The sequence below is a fragment of the Pseudophryne corroboree genome, chromosome 3 (assembly GCF_028390025.1).
Source record: "Pseudophryne corroboree isolate aPseCor3 chromosome 3, aPseCor3.hap2, whole genome shotgun sequence".
Lineage (NCBI taxonomy): Eukaryota > Metazoa > Chordata > Amphibia > Anura > Myobatrachidae > Pseudophryne > Pseudophryne corroboree.
In genome coordinates, this window is record NC_086446.1 from 684,054,933 (window position 1) to 684,067,658 (window position 12,726).

General features: G+C 44.8%; 1 long non-coding RNA gene across 1 annotated transcript in view; it reads left to right on the plus strand.

Annotated features, from left to right (window-relative positions):
* LOC135056599 (uncharacterized) overlaps positions 1–11,610 on the plus strand; it is a 112,489-nt gene extending 100,879 nt beyond the window's left edge. Inside the window, exons 2-3 of the long non-coding RNA XR_010244023.1 lie at positions 10,143–10,265; positions 11,409–11,610. This is a non-coding gene — a long non-coding RNA (uncharacterized LOC135056599). The remainder of the gene's footprint in view (positions 1–10,142; positions 10,266–11,408) is intronic.
* The last annotated feature ends 1,116 nt before the right edge of the window (positions 11,611–12,726 follow it).

The following is a 12,726-nucleotide window of genomic DNA, read 5'->3' on the forward strand; positions in this document are numbered from 1 at the left end:
GGGATCTTAACGTGATGTTGCAGGTTAAGTTTCTCACTTGGAAGGCGGTCACACTGTTGGCATTAGCATCTGCTAGACGTGTGTCTGAATTGGGGGCATTGTCCTGCAAAAGCCCCTACTTAATTTTCCATGAAGATAGAGCTGGGCTCAGGAAGCGTCAGCAGTTTCTTCCAAAGGTTTTGTCGGCTTTTCTTATCAACCAACCTATTGTGGTGCCAGTAGCTACTGACTCCTCAATTACCTCAAACTCCTTGCATGTTACGAGGGCTTTGAAGATTTATGTGAAGAGAACTTCTCGTCACAGAAAGTCGGACTCTCTGTCCTTTATGATCCCAACAAAATTGGGTATCCTGCTTCTAAGCAGACGATTTCTCGCTGGATCAGGTTCACTATCCAGCATGCTTATTCTACGGCAGGATTGCCATGTTCAAAATCTGTTAAGGCCCACTTTACTCATAAGGTGGGTTCTTCCTGGGCGGCTGCCCGGGGTGTCTCGGCTTTACAGCTTTGCCGAGCGGCTACTTGGTCATGGTCGAACACGTTTGCTAAGTTCTACAAGTTCGATACTTTGGCCTCTGAGGACCTAAGGTTTGGTCAATCGGTTCTGCAGGAGCCTCCGCGCTCTCCCTCCCGTACTGGGAGCTTTGGTACATCCCCATGGTACTAATGTGGACCCCAGCATCCTCTACGACGTAAGATAGGATAGGATTTTAATTACCTACCGGTAAATCCTTTTCTTGTAGCCCGTAGAGGATTCTGGGTGCCTGCCCAGCGCTTCGCTCTCCTGCAGTTGTTACTTGGTTCGGTACTACCTTGTTACTTGGTTAAGTACTGCATTATTACTTGGTTAAGTACTGTTGTTCAGCTGTTGCTGACTTGTTCAAGCTAGTTGGCTTGGTTTGCCTTGTTACGTGTGAGCTGCTGTGAATCTCACCACTATCTGTGTATTTACTTCTCTCGAAGTATGTCCGTCTCCTCAGGCACAGTTTCTAGACTGATTCTGGTAGGAGGGGCATAGCGGGAGGAGCCAGACCACACTATTAAACTCTTAAAGTGCCTATGGCTCCTAGTGGACCCGTCTATACCCCATGGTACTAATGTGGACCCCAGCATCCTCTACGGACTACGAGAAAAGGATTTACCGGTAGGTAATTAAAATCCTATTTTTACAGTTTAAGATAAGCTTTTTCTTCTTATTTTTTTTTCAGAAGTTTTTATTGACAGGTGAATACAACAGAGTAGAAAATACACCACTGACACACAGTCACAAAGAAAGGTTGAATTTAACAGTGATAATAAAGCACTTTAAAGATGACAAGCAAACTCAGAGTTGAATAATCTTCAAAAACAAAATTACAGTTTACATAACACAGAAACCAACTGCATATGTATAGTAATGATTGCCACAGAATGTGTTCAAATATAGGGGGTAATTCAGATCTGATCGCTGGGCTGCTAATTTTGCTGTCCAGCGATCAGATACTCGCTGCCTCCAGGGGGAGTGTAAATTCGCTGTGCAAGTGTGCAATTGCATGTGTATGCCGAGCGGCGAAAATCCACTTTGTGCAGTCTCTGTGCAACCGAGGACTTACTCCTCTAGTGCGATGAGAACAGGCTGATCGGGGACGGAGATGATGTCAGACACCCTCCCTGAAACAGCTTGGGAACGCCTGCCTTTTTCCAGACACTCCCTGTAAACGCTCAGTTACCACCCACAAATAGTTTCTTCCTGTCACTCGCCTTGCAAACGCCCATGCCCGTTGTTGTCCGGCGCACGTGCACATTGCGGTGCACACGCATGCACAGTCAGGGCCGGTTCTGGGGCTCTGTGCGCCCCGGGGGCGGCAATAGGGGCGTGGCTTCGTACAGGGGGCGTGGTCATTTACGCCCCCTGTACAGACTGAAATGATATGCAATGCACGATGACGTCATCGCGCACCGCACAGCAAAGGTCCTCTCCACGAAGGGAACTAGACGCTACGCGTCTAGTTTCCCTTTGTGGAGAGGACCTTTGCTGTGCGGTGCGCGATGACGTCATCGTGCACCGCACATTAAAGGACCTCTCCACGAAGGGAAACTAGACGCGTACGCGTCTAGTTTCCCTTCACAGTGGACAGCGGCAGCGGGGGGCAGCGGCCAGCGGCAGCGGGGGGCACACAGCAGCAGCGGATCTTGCTCTGGTGCTGCGCCTTCCGGATGGCGCCCTGCGCCCTCCAGAAGGCGGCGCCCCGGGCAAAAGTCCTGCATGCCCGTGACAAGATCCACTACTGTGCACAGTTAGGACCTAATTGCCCGCTTTGCGAAAATGCACAGCAGCGATCAGATCTGAATTACCCCAGTTCCAGGCCCTGCCTTTCGGCCTCTCCACATCACCAAGGGTGTTTACCAAGGTGATGGCGGAAATTATGATACTACTCCGCAAGCAGGGTGTGAACATCATTCCTTATCTGGACGATCTCCTGATAAAGGCATCGTCCAAGGAGAAGCTGCTGCAGTCCATTGTTCTCACAACGCGACTGCTCCAGAGTCACAGGTGGATTCTGAATTTTCCATAGTCACATTTGGAACCAACCCAGAGATTGTCATTTCTGGGAATGATCCTGGATACGGAAGTGCAGAGGGTGTTTCTTCCGCGGGACAAGGCGTTGGTGATCCAATCTATGGTCCGGGATGTCTTGAGGCCACCCCGGGTGTCAGTTAATCAATGCATTCGCCTATTGGGAATGGTGGTGGCCTCCTACGAGGCTCTCCAGTACGGGAGGTTCCATGCTCGGTCCTTCCAACTGGATCTCCTGGACAAGTGGTCGGGATCTCACCTCCACATGCATCAGAGAATTCGTCTGTCGCCAAGGGCAAGGATTTCTCTCCTCTGGTGGCTCCAGTTGTCTCACCTCCTAGAAAGCCGCAGGTTCGGGATTCAGGACTGGGTCCTGCTAACAACGGATGCGAGCCTCCGGGGCTGGGGAGCAGTCACTCAAGGGGTAACCTTCCAAGGACGGTGGTCAAGCCTGGAAGCCGGCCTGCCCATCAACATCCTGGAACTAAGAGCCGTCTACAACGGTCTTCTTCAGGCGGCCCCTCTTCTGAGAAATTGGGCCATCCAAGTGCAGTCGGACAACGTAACAACAGTGGCTTACATAAACCGACAGGGCGGAACGAAGAGCAGAGTGGCAATGTCATGGGTGACAAGGATACTCCTCTGGACAGAAAAACACGCATTAGCGCTGTTAGCCATCTTCATTCCGGGAGTAGACAACTGGGAAGCAGACTTCCTCAGCAGACACGATCTCCATCCAGGAGAGTGGGGACTCCATCCGGAGGTGTTCAAGGAAATAACAGATCTTTGGGGATTGCCCCAAATAGACATGATGGCCTCTCGTCTCAACAAGAAGCTTCGGCATTATTGTTCCAGGTCGAGGGACCCACAGGCAGTGGCAGTGGACGCCCTGGTGTCTCCGTGGGTGTTCCAGTCAGTGTACGAGTTTCCACCACTCCCACTCATCCCAAGAATCCTAAAGCTCATAAGGAGAACAAGGGTTCAAGCGATCCTCATTGCCCCAGATTGGCCAAGAAGGGCTTGGTACGCGGACCTTCTGAATCTACTGCAAGAAGAGCCGAGGCCTCTTCCTCTTCGGGAAGAACTGCTGCAGCAGGGGCCGTTCGCCTATCAAGACTTACCGCGGCTACGTTTGACGGCATGGAAGTTGAGCGCCTGATTCTTGCTCGGAAGGGCATTCCAAAGAAGGTTATTCCTACCCTCATACAGGCTAGGAAAGGGGTAATGTCTAAACATTACCATCGTATTTGGAAGAAATATGACTCTTGGTGTGAGTCCAAGAAGTTTCCTACGGTGGAGTTTCACCTGGGACGTTTCCTCCTCGTCCTGTAATATGGGTCTGAGGTTGGGATCTGTGAAGGTCCAGATCTCAGCCCTATCCATTTTCTTTCAGAAACAATAGGCTCACCTCCCTGAGGTTCAGACCTTTTTGAAGGGAGTTCTGCATATCCAACCTCCCTTTGTACTGCCTACGGCGCCTTGGTACCTTAACGTGGTGTTGCAGTTCCTCCAGTCGGATTGGTTTGAACCTCTACAGGAGGTGGAGGTCAAATTTCTTACATGGAAGGCGGTCACTCTGTTGGCCTTGGCTTCTGCTAGGCGTGTGTCCGAGCTGGGGGCTTTATCCTGTAAAAGCCCTTACTTGATCTTCCACGAAGATAGAGCTGAGCTCCGGACTCGTCAGCAGTTACTTCTGAAGGTTGTGTCGGCATTTCATATCAATCAACCTATTGTGGTGCCGGTGGCTACTGACTCCTTAATTACTTCAAAGTTCTTGGATGTCGTGAGGGCTCTGAAGATATATGTGAAGAGAACTTCTCGTCACAGGAAGTCGGACTCTCTGTTTGTCCTCTATGATCTCAAGAAAATTGGGTGTCCTGCTTCTAAGCAGATTATTTCTCGCTGGATTAGGTTCACTATCCAGCAGGCTTATTCTACGGGAGGACTGCCGTGTCCAAAATCTGTTAAGGCCCATTCTACTCGTAAGGTGGGGTCTTCCTGGGCGGCTGCCCGGGGTGTCTCGGCAGTGCAACTTTGCCGAGCTGCAACTTGGTCTGGGTCGAACACATTTGCTAAGTTTTACAAGTTCGATACTTTGGCCTCTGATGATCTGAAGTTCAGTCAATCAGTTCTGCAGGAGCCTCCGCACTCTCCCTCCCGTTCTGGGAGCTTTGGTACATCCCCATGATACTAATGTGGACCCCAGCATCCTCTCGGACGTAAGAGAAAATAGGATTTTGGTACCTACTGGTAAATCCTTTTCTCGTAGTCCGTAGAGGATGCTGGGCGCCCGCCCAGCGCTTCGTTTTCCTGCAATTGTTTTTTGGTTCAGTACAACTTCGTTTTAGTTGAGTACTGCATTGTTACTTGGTAAGTAATGTTTCAGCTGTTGCTGTGTAGTTCAAGCTAGTTGTCTTGACGTGCCTTGTATGTGTGAGCTGGTATGAATCTCACCACTATCTGTGTTAAGTCCTTCTGTCGAAGTATGTTGTCTCCTCAGGTACAGTTTCTAGACTGAGTCTGGTAGGAGGGGCATAGAGGGAGGAGCCAGTCCACACTCTCAAACTCTTAAAGTGCCAGTGGCTCCTGGTGGACCCATCTATACCCCATGGTACTAATGTGGACCCCAGCATCCTTTACGGACTACGAGAAAAGGATTTACCGGTAGGTACCAAAATCCTATTTTTTCTTTCTTCTCTCTCCCTCCCCCTTCTCCTTCATTATTCCTGTTCTTCTTTCCAATCTTTGTGACTATGTTTAATCTACAACAGTATTTTATAGTTTTACGTAAAATTGAGAGTACAGTATTCCTTGTTATTGTACTTCTATATGTTGTATCTATGACCTCTTAGTACACAAATAAAGAGTTAAAAAAAAAAAGAGATAGTGAGATTTTAGTGGTGGATGCAGCCAGGTTGAGATTTATCACCTCAGTAGGCTGACCTTCTGACTGGCTAATAGCCTAGACAGCCTCTGTGATGTCACTCAGCTTTGGTATATAACTGACAGTTATCAGCTGTACCTTCAGATGTAATATTTCACTGTCACTATATGGAAAAGGGGAGTTATTTAAAGTGGTACACTTGAGGTCTAAATTATTTTATGACCTTGTCCATCTATTGTTGGTCACATATATCATATATATACCTTCTGTTTTACTATATAACTTTTATTGCAATTTGTTAAAAAGGCGCAGAAAATCAACTTAGTAATATCTTATGGAAATATATTAATGGTATCAAAATAATAAACATAAGTGGTTGGACTAAATTAACCTTGGTCACTACTACCCTTTGCAGACGTTGACATTAATTCCTCTATATTTTTTTCACACCAGTGACGTGCGGTGAGATAAGGTAGAGCCTTTCTTGTAATACTAACGTATACACCAGAGTTTTGACTATATAAAGTACATGAAAAATACAAAGAATATATTATAAATATCTTCTTTGTATTATGCTAATAATTATTATAGTCAAAACTCTGGAGTAAAAGTCTATGGCAGGTGAAAGTCACCAGATTTCTAGCTGTATATACTGCTTCACCTTTATGTAATGCCCACGTGAACCCTTGGGCTCATATATTGTGTGTAAATCTGGCTCTGGTTCTAACTAGTGCCTCCTGAGCCATTTACCTCACCTTACATCTCTGGTGTACACTTGCTGCAGCAAGCTAATCACGTGTGACTTTGCACCCACAATGAGAAGGACTACATCTGTATGTGCTAACAGATGTTTTTCCATCTGCACATACATGGGCAGATTCTGAGTAACACCATACCTCCCAACTGTCCCAATTTTCACGGGACAGTCCCGTTTTTTGGGGTAGGCCCCGTCCTCCCACAATAGGGCAGGGGAGGCAGTTGGGGAGGTTCCGTATCACTGGCTGCTCTACTTAGTATAGATCAGCGTCTATTCCAGTGAGCCAGAGGGACTGGGGGCATGGCCAGCAGCTCACAGAGCTGGAATTGGGCATTTTGGTGCATAACTGCGCTGTGGCAAGTGATTGCAATTAACCACCATGACTTGTTGGAGTGTCAATGTTGTGTATCAAGTTCCATGCAATTCTGAGCTATGGGGGTAATTCCAAGTTGATCGCAGCAGCATTTTTGATAGCAATTGGGCAAAACCATGTGTACTGCAGGGGAGGCAGATATAACATGTGCAGAAACAGTTAGATTTGGGTGGGTTATTTTATTTCTGTGCAGGGTAAATACTGGCTGCTTTATTTTTACACTGCAATTTAGATTGCAGATTGAACTCACCACACCCAAATCTAACTCTCTCTGCACATGTTATATCTGCCTCCCCTGCAGTGCACATGGTTTTGCCCAATTGCTATCAAAAATCCTGCTGCGATCAACTTGGAATTACCCCCTATGCATTTAGGGAAGGGTTTTAGGTATATGTGCTATAATTAGCATGAGGCTATTGCAAATGCATAAACGCAGTACAGATTTCTGCTTGCACACGTACGATCCCCAGCCTTAGTTGAGTGGATACTGACATTAGCATAAAGTTGTAAACCACACTAATGCTGTTGCCGGCAACTACAATCACTTTGCTGATACCTACTGTATATTCACTATATTTTATTTATGTCTAATTATGCCTCTGTGTTCCCAGTTGGTTTGAATATGTTTCCGGCTCATTGTTCATTGTTTTTTTACTTTATATTGTTGTTTTCCCCCTCACTTTTTATTATTATTATTATTATTATTATTATTACTATTATCCTTTATTTATATGGCACCACAAGGGTTCCGCAGCACCCAATTACAGAGTACATAAACAAATAATCAAAACTGGAAAACAGCAACTTACAGTTGAAGACAATATAGGACAAGTACATGGTAAATAAACATAGCCACATTAGCAGATGACACTGGAATAAGTATCAGGTGGCAGAAGACTGCTGGATTTGGTGCAGTTGAAGATTATTAAAGTAAGAAAAAGGATAAGCACATGAGGTAAGAGGGCCCTACTCGTGAGAGCTTACATTCTAAAGGGGAGGGGTAGACAGACAGGGGTGACACAGATGGGGTACATAGAGAGCATGGAACAGAGGGTTAGGATGAGATTTGGCTGGGTTTGGTGAAGAAGTGGGTCTTGAGAGCCCGTTTGAAGTTATGTAGAGAGGTGGAGAGTGAGGGGTAGAGGGAATTCCAGAGAAATGGAGCAGCACGTGAAAACTCTTGGAGGCAGGAATGGGAGGAAGTAATCAGTAGGCAGAAGAGTCTGCGTGCATTAGCAGAGCGAAGAGGATGGGTGGGAGTGTAAAGGGAGATAAGGTCAGAGATGTAGATGGGAGAGGAGTGGGTGAGTTCTTTGTAAGTGAGTGTGAGAAGCTTGAAATGGATTCTGAAAGGGAAGGGGAGAGGTCTTGTAAGAGAGGAGAGGTGGATGTAGTGCTTTTGGTGAGGAAAATAAGCTGGGCAGCAGCATTGAGGATAGATTGGAGTGGAGAGAGGTATTTGTCAGGAATGCCAGTCAGGAGGAGATTAGAGCAGTCCAGTCTACAGATGACCAGTGGGTGGATAAGAGTCTCAGTAGCATCCTGGGTCAGAAAGTGTTTGATCTCGGAAATATTTTTTAGATGAAAACGGCAGGTTTACGAGAGGTGCTAAATGTGTGGTTTAAAGGAGAGGGAGGAGTCAAGGATTACTCCAAGACAGCGCACTTTGGTCTCAGTCTGATCACTCTCCACATCCTGCCTCTTGTCAGCTTCTTGGAGTGTTTGGACCAGCTGATCCTTGGTCTTGTTGGTGCTGGCAATCCCTCTGTCCTCGCACAGCTCCACAAGGACATCCTTCCTCATTTGCTTATACTCGGACATCTTGGACCTCACTTTTTGCCAAATAAACAGAAAATAAAAACAAGAGAAGGTGTTTATATTGTTATTGTAATTTTTTATTTTGAAAATACCTAATAATTAATGAAGTTAAAAAAAAAACATAAAAAAAATCCACAGATCATGAGCGTAACGGTCCTCCAGTTATTACAAGGCTGTGCTACAATCTCACTTGATCCAATTGGCAATCTGGTTTGCCCCCCACCACCATTACTTTGTAACTCAGTCCAAAATGTAACATCTTCTTTTTGAGTTGCCTCATTGGTAACTATTTGGAGTCTGTTTAGATTATACAATTTGGGCCTGATTCAGAGATGCTCACGAATTGCATGCAATGCCGAAGGTAACGCAGGCCCTGGAGGAGCCTGCGTTACACACAGTGTGTACACAAAGGTGCTGTTGCGATCGGGACAGATAGTATCAGAAATGGAGTGGCAAAGGGATTGGCCTTCCTGGGAGGTTGCCTATGTGAACGTAAAAAATAATAATAATGGGAGTGACGCAGGCATATCAGGGAATGTGGCTGTGTTCCCAGACCAGCTGCTGCAACATAGGCCATAGTCGGTTGGGGAAATTGCACCTGCCATACAGCTGGTGCAAGTGTTGATGGTTCACCAGGGATGTTATGTGTGCAGAGAACCAGAAAGTGGGCATCTCAGTGCTTGCATTCAGACGCACGTCTGTGCACTAGGGGAAGAGTACAACTAACATTTGCATATTATCACAGCCGCGGCTCTGACAACAAACACCAGAGCAGACACATAACTATATGCCTATAAATCAGGCCATATGACTGGTAACCAGGAGTATCTGATAATTACATTCTCCCACTTTCTGCGCAAACACTGTTGAACATATGAATTGACATACAGTATGTTACTATTAACACCTTATACCAGTCGTTCCTAACCTGGGATTCCACAGGTTGGCAGTCCAGGACCTACTCACAATTTTTATGGTCTGTAAAACCAGTGCTGGTGGCTGTTAATAAAATATGTGGGCAACCAGAAGCACAGCCATGTCCACCACTACACAACTGGAGCTAAGGATGGCAGTAGCACAATTTACTTAATTTGACAATCTTTGCAAATTTCTCATTAAGAAACATTTGTCCTAGGGTTGCCTTGAAGTGGATTAATTAGGAATGACCGGCTGCCGTAATGCGACAGTTGCATCCCGGCCACTAGTATGCCGGCAGTGGGGCGAGCACTAGAAAGCCCCTTGCTTTATAGGTTATATTCTCCCTCTATGGGTGAAGTGGACACCCACAGAGGGAGAATAGCCTGTGGCGACCGTATTCCAGCAACGGGATTTCACCGCTATTCGGGATTCCGGCGTCGGCATTGTGACCGCCAGGATCCTGACTAGTGGTACTGTATTTTAATCGCTACCCCTTGAAGTAAATGCTGATACCGTAGGGAGCTGTGATTCAAGGACGTTTTGGAATCACTACCTTGGCCAACGTATTTCCCTTCTGGTGCTTCTTACTATAATTTTCATTATTGTGAAAACTTACCACTGGACCTAAACCTGTCTTCAGTTTTATGATTGGTGATCTCCATGTTAACCCAATTCCATGTCAGAGAGATATGGCATTCTTCAACTAAGTCCATGTACTTACTAATTTGCTTATTATTTATAACTCTTTTGATGTTTGTATAATTGCAACCCTCTTACAAAGTGTATTATGATAATTTTATATGACATGTTATGCTATTCAAAATCGTTTATGTAGCACAAAGAGGTCCATGGAGAGATGTAGCGCCCCCCTTGGATGAAGAGGGTTTACAAAAGAAAGAGGAGTAGTGACCAAACCTGCTACTTTAACTGTCGGGGAAAAAAACAGAAAACCAGTATGGTACTTTAGTATCTTCTATACCGTATAAAAAATGTTTATTTGTACTTTATGCGACCAGTGAACCAGCACTCACCCACACTGTTGGGGTACAATGTTTCAGTGCCCTCCACAGGTGTCCTAGACCTAGACCCTTATCTCCCAATGGGCTCATGTCCTGATTTTTTGTAAAGCCTTCCTTTAGTTGTGGTTTGTCTACATCAGAGGTTCTCAAACTTGGTCCTCGGGGGCACACACAGTGCATGTTTTGCAGGTAACCCAGCAGGTGCACAGGTGTATTAATTACTCACTGACACATTTTAAAAGGTCCACAGGTGGAGCTAATTATTTCACTTGCGATTCTGTGAGGAGACCTGCAAAACATGCACTGTGTGTGCCCCCGAGGACCGAGTTTGAGAACCTCTGGTCTACATAGTGCACTCCTTTTACTTTTCCATCAGGTTTCCCCATATAAAAAAAGATAATTTATAACAAAATGATTCAGTCAGACTTGTATGTATATTTCTTGTAGCTTAAATATCATATCTTATACTATATTTTATTAGTTTGTTATTTTTAAATAAAAATACCCCTTTAAACTGTTCCCAGACTTTACATCATTTTGAACAACTTAAAACCTTTTCTTATGTAATGTTTAAATACTTTTTAAAACTTGAAACAGTGTTATGATGACAGCATGTTCATTTAGTAGCAGTGATGATGGGTTTTTTTTAATCTTATTTAGAAGCATTATAGAAAGATGTTAATGGCTTATACATCTTCAATAGAAGCCATATCACCGTCTTTATGTTCTAACATGTCTACAGATTAGTAGATGAATAATAGCATAGCTGTTGGAATCATCACGTGGAAAGATGTAAAAGCCCACGTGAACAGATATATGTACTTCCCACTTTTTTCAGCTAATTGTAAGAGTAGGTTGTTTTCGTGATTCCCCTGACCTGCCTACAAGAACCTAATTTTAGTGCAATGTTTTACTACTGAAAATTGTGGCCAATCCGTTTGAAATATTTGGTTTTTACATTCAAATCACAATGCTTGAACATTTTTTTAAAGTTACAAACCAAAGCAGAGTAGGTATCTTATTTCATAACTGAAGATAGAATTTCATGTCTTACTTAGTGTAATATATCTTTCTGCTTGCAGTAAAGTGCACACACTGCACAATTTTCAGTGCCTGGGGCTGAAGGTGGAGCATAATTAAGTGCCTCACCAGCTGCTGCGGTCATCTTGGAGCTCCCGTGTGTCACCTAAGGCTCTGTTTTTGCCGGCAGATGACTTCCCAAGAGCTCGCTACAGCAATGTCCGGACTTGTTATAGCCCTTCAATAAAAATTTTATTAATAAAAGTGTGGTCTGTTTTCTTTCTTTTTGTGATGGAAGAACAATGTTTTGTTTCAGAAATATAGGATACTTTGGGCTGTATTTATCAAGCTTTGTGCAGGCGCCACATGGGCAGGATACAAAATTAAAGGTTAATAAAACATAGCCAAAAGCGTGTTAGTTAATTCTACCCCAACACTCACTAACACATTATTAAATACATGTAATCATTTGAGGCATGTTTGAGGGTAAATATAACTCACAAAATAAAAATGCTTAAAATCTGCATCATTAAATGCTCAAAATGTCAATGAAGTAAGGACTGTAGGATTTCTTTTAACATTGCAGTTATGTTCCCCACATTCTGCTTTCTATATCACTAGATGATGAGATTACCAAGAAAGGACTCTGGCAGCTGTGCCAGCTTGGCACAGCCATTGATACTGGCACAGAGCCAGTTTGCCATTGTGCAGCAGGGGAACAATGATGCCAAATATGTTATCAAGCACCAGAACACCCACTTCACTGGGTAAGAAGGCAGGATCCGGGTAGCTGGTCTACTCTGCTGGGAGCAGAGATGTAACGTGTTACAGCCAAACCCCCCCATCAATATGCCATATAAAATGAAGAATAAAAATGGGGCATGGAGGGCTAATTATATTTCAACCTACTAAAGTAATTCCACTAATGAAAAAAACAAATATCCACACAGGTAAAAAGAAACCACTTTGTCAGAGGAGGAAGAAAAACAAACACATTGGCCCCGATAGGAAAAGACAAGCACATTGGTCCCAACTGAAAAAAATTAAATACATTGAGACCCCATCAGGAAAAAAAAAACACATTGGCACCCACATTAATTTCCCCGGCCCCACACAAAAGACTGACCTGTCAAGTGCTGCAGGACTCACAGGTGGTCCATTTCCTGGTTAAATGAGCAGATGACAATTTCTGATTGTGGAGCACAAAGCCCGGAAGCATGGCAGCCAGTACAAATTGGCCCAGTAAGGGGGTGGGGATGGGAGCCAGGAGCTCTGGCAAGCCACTGAGGGGAGCAAGTACACTCTCCTGTGCTTCTGACCAGAGTACGTAAGTAACATAAAGAATGGTCAGAAAATTTACCAGCTAGGATCAATATGTAT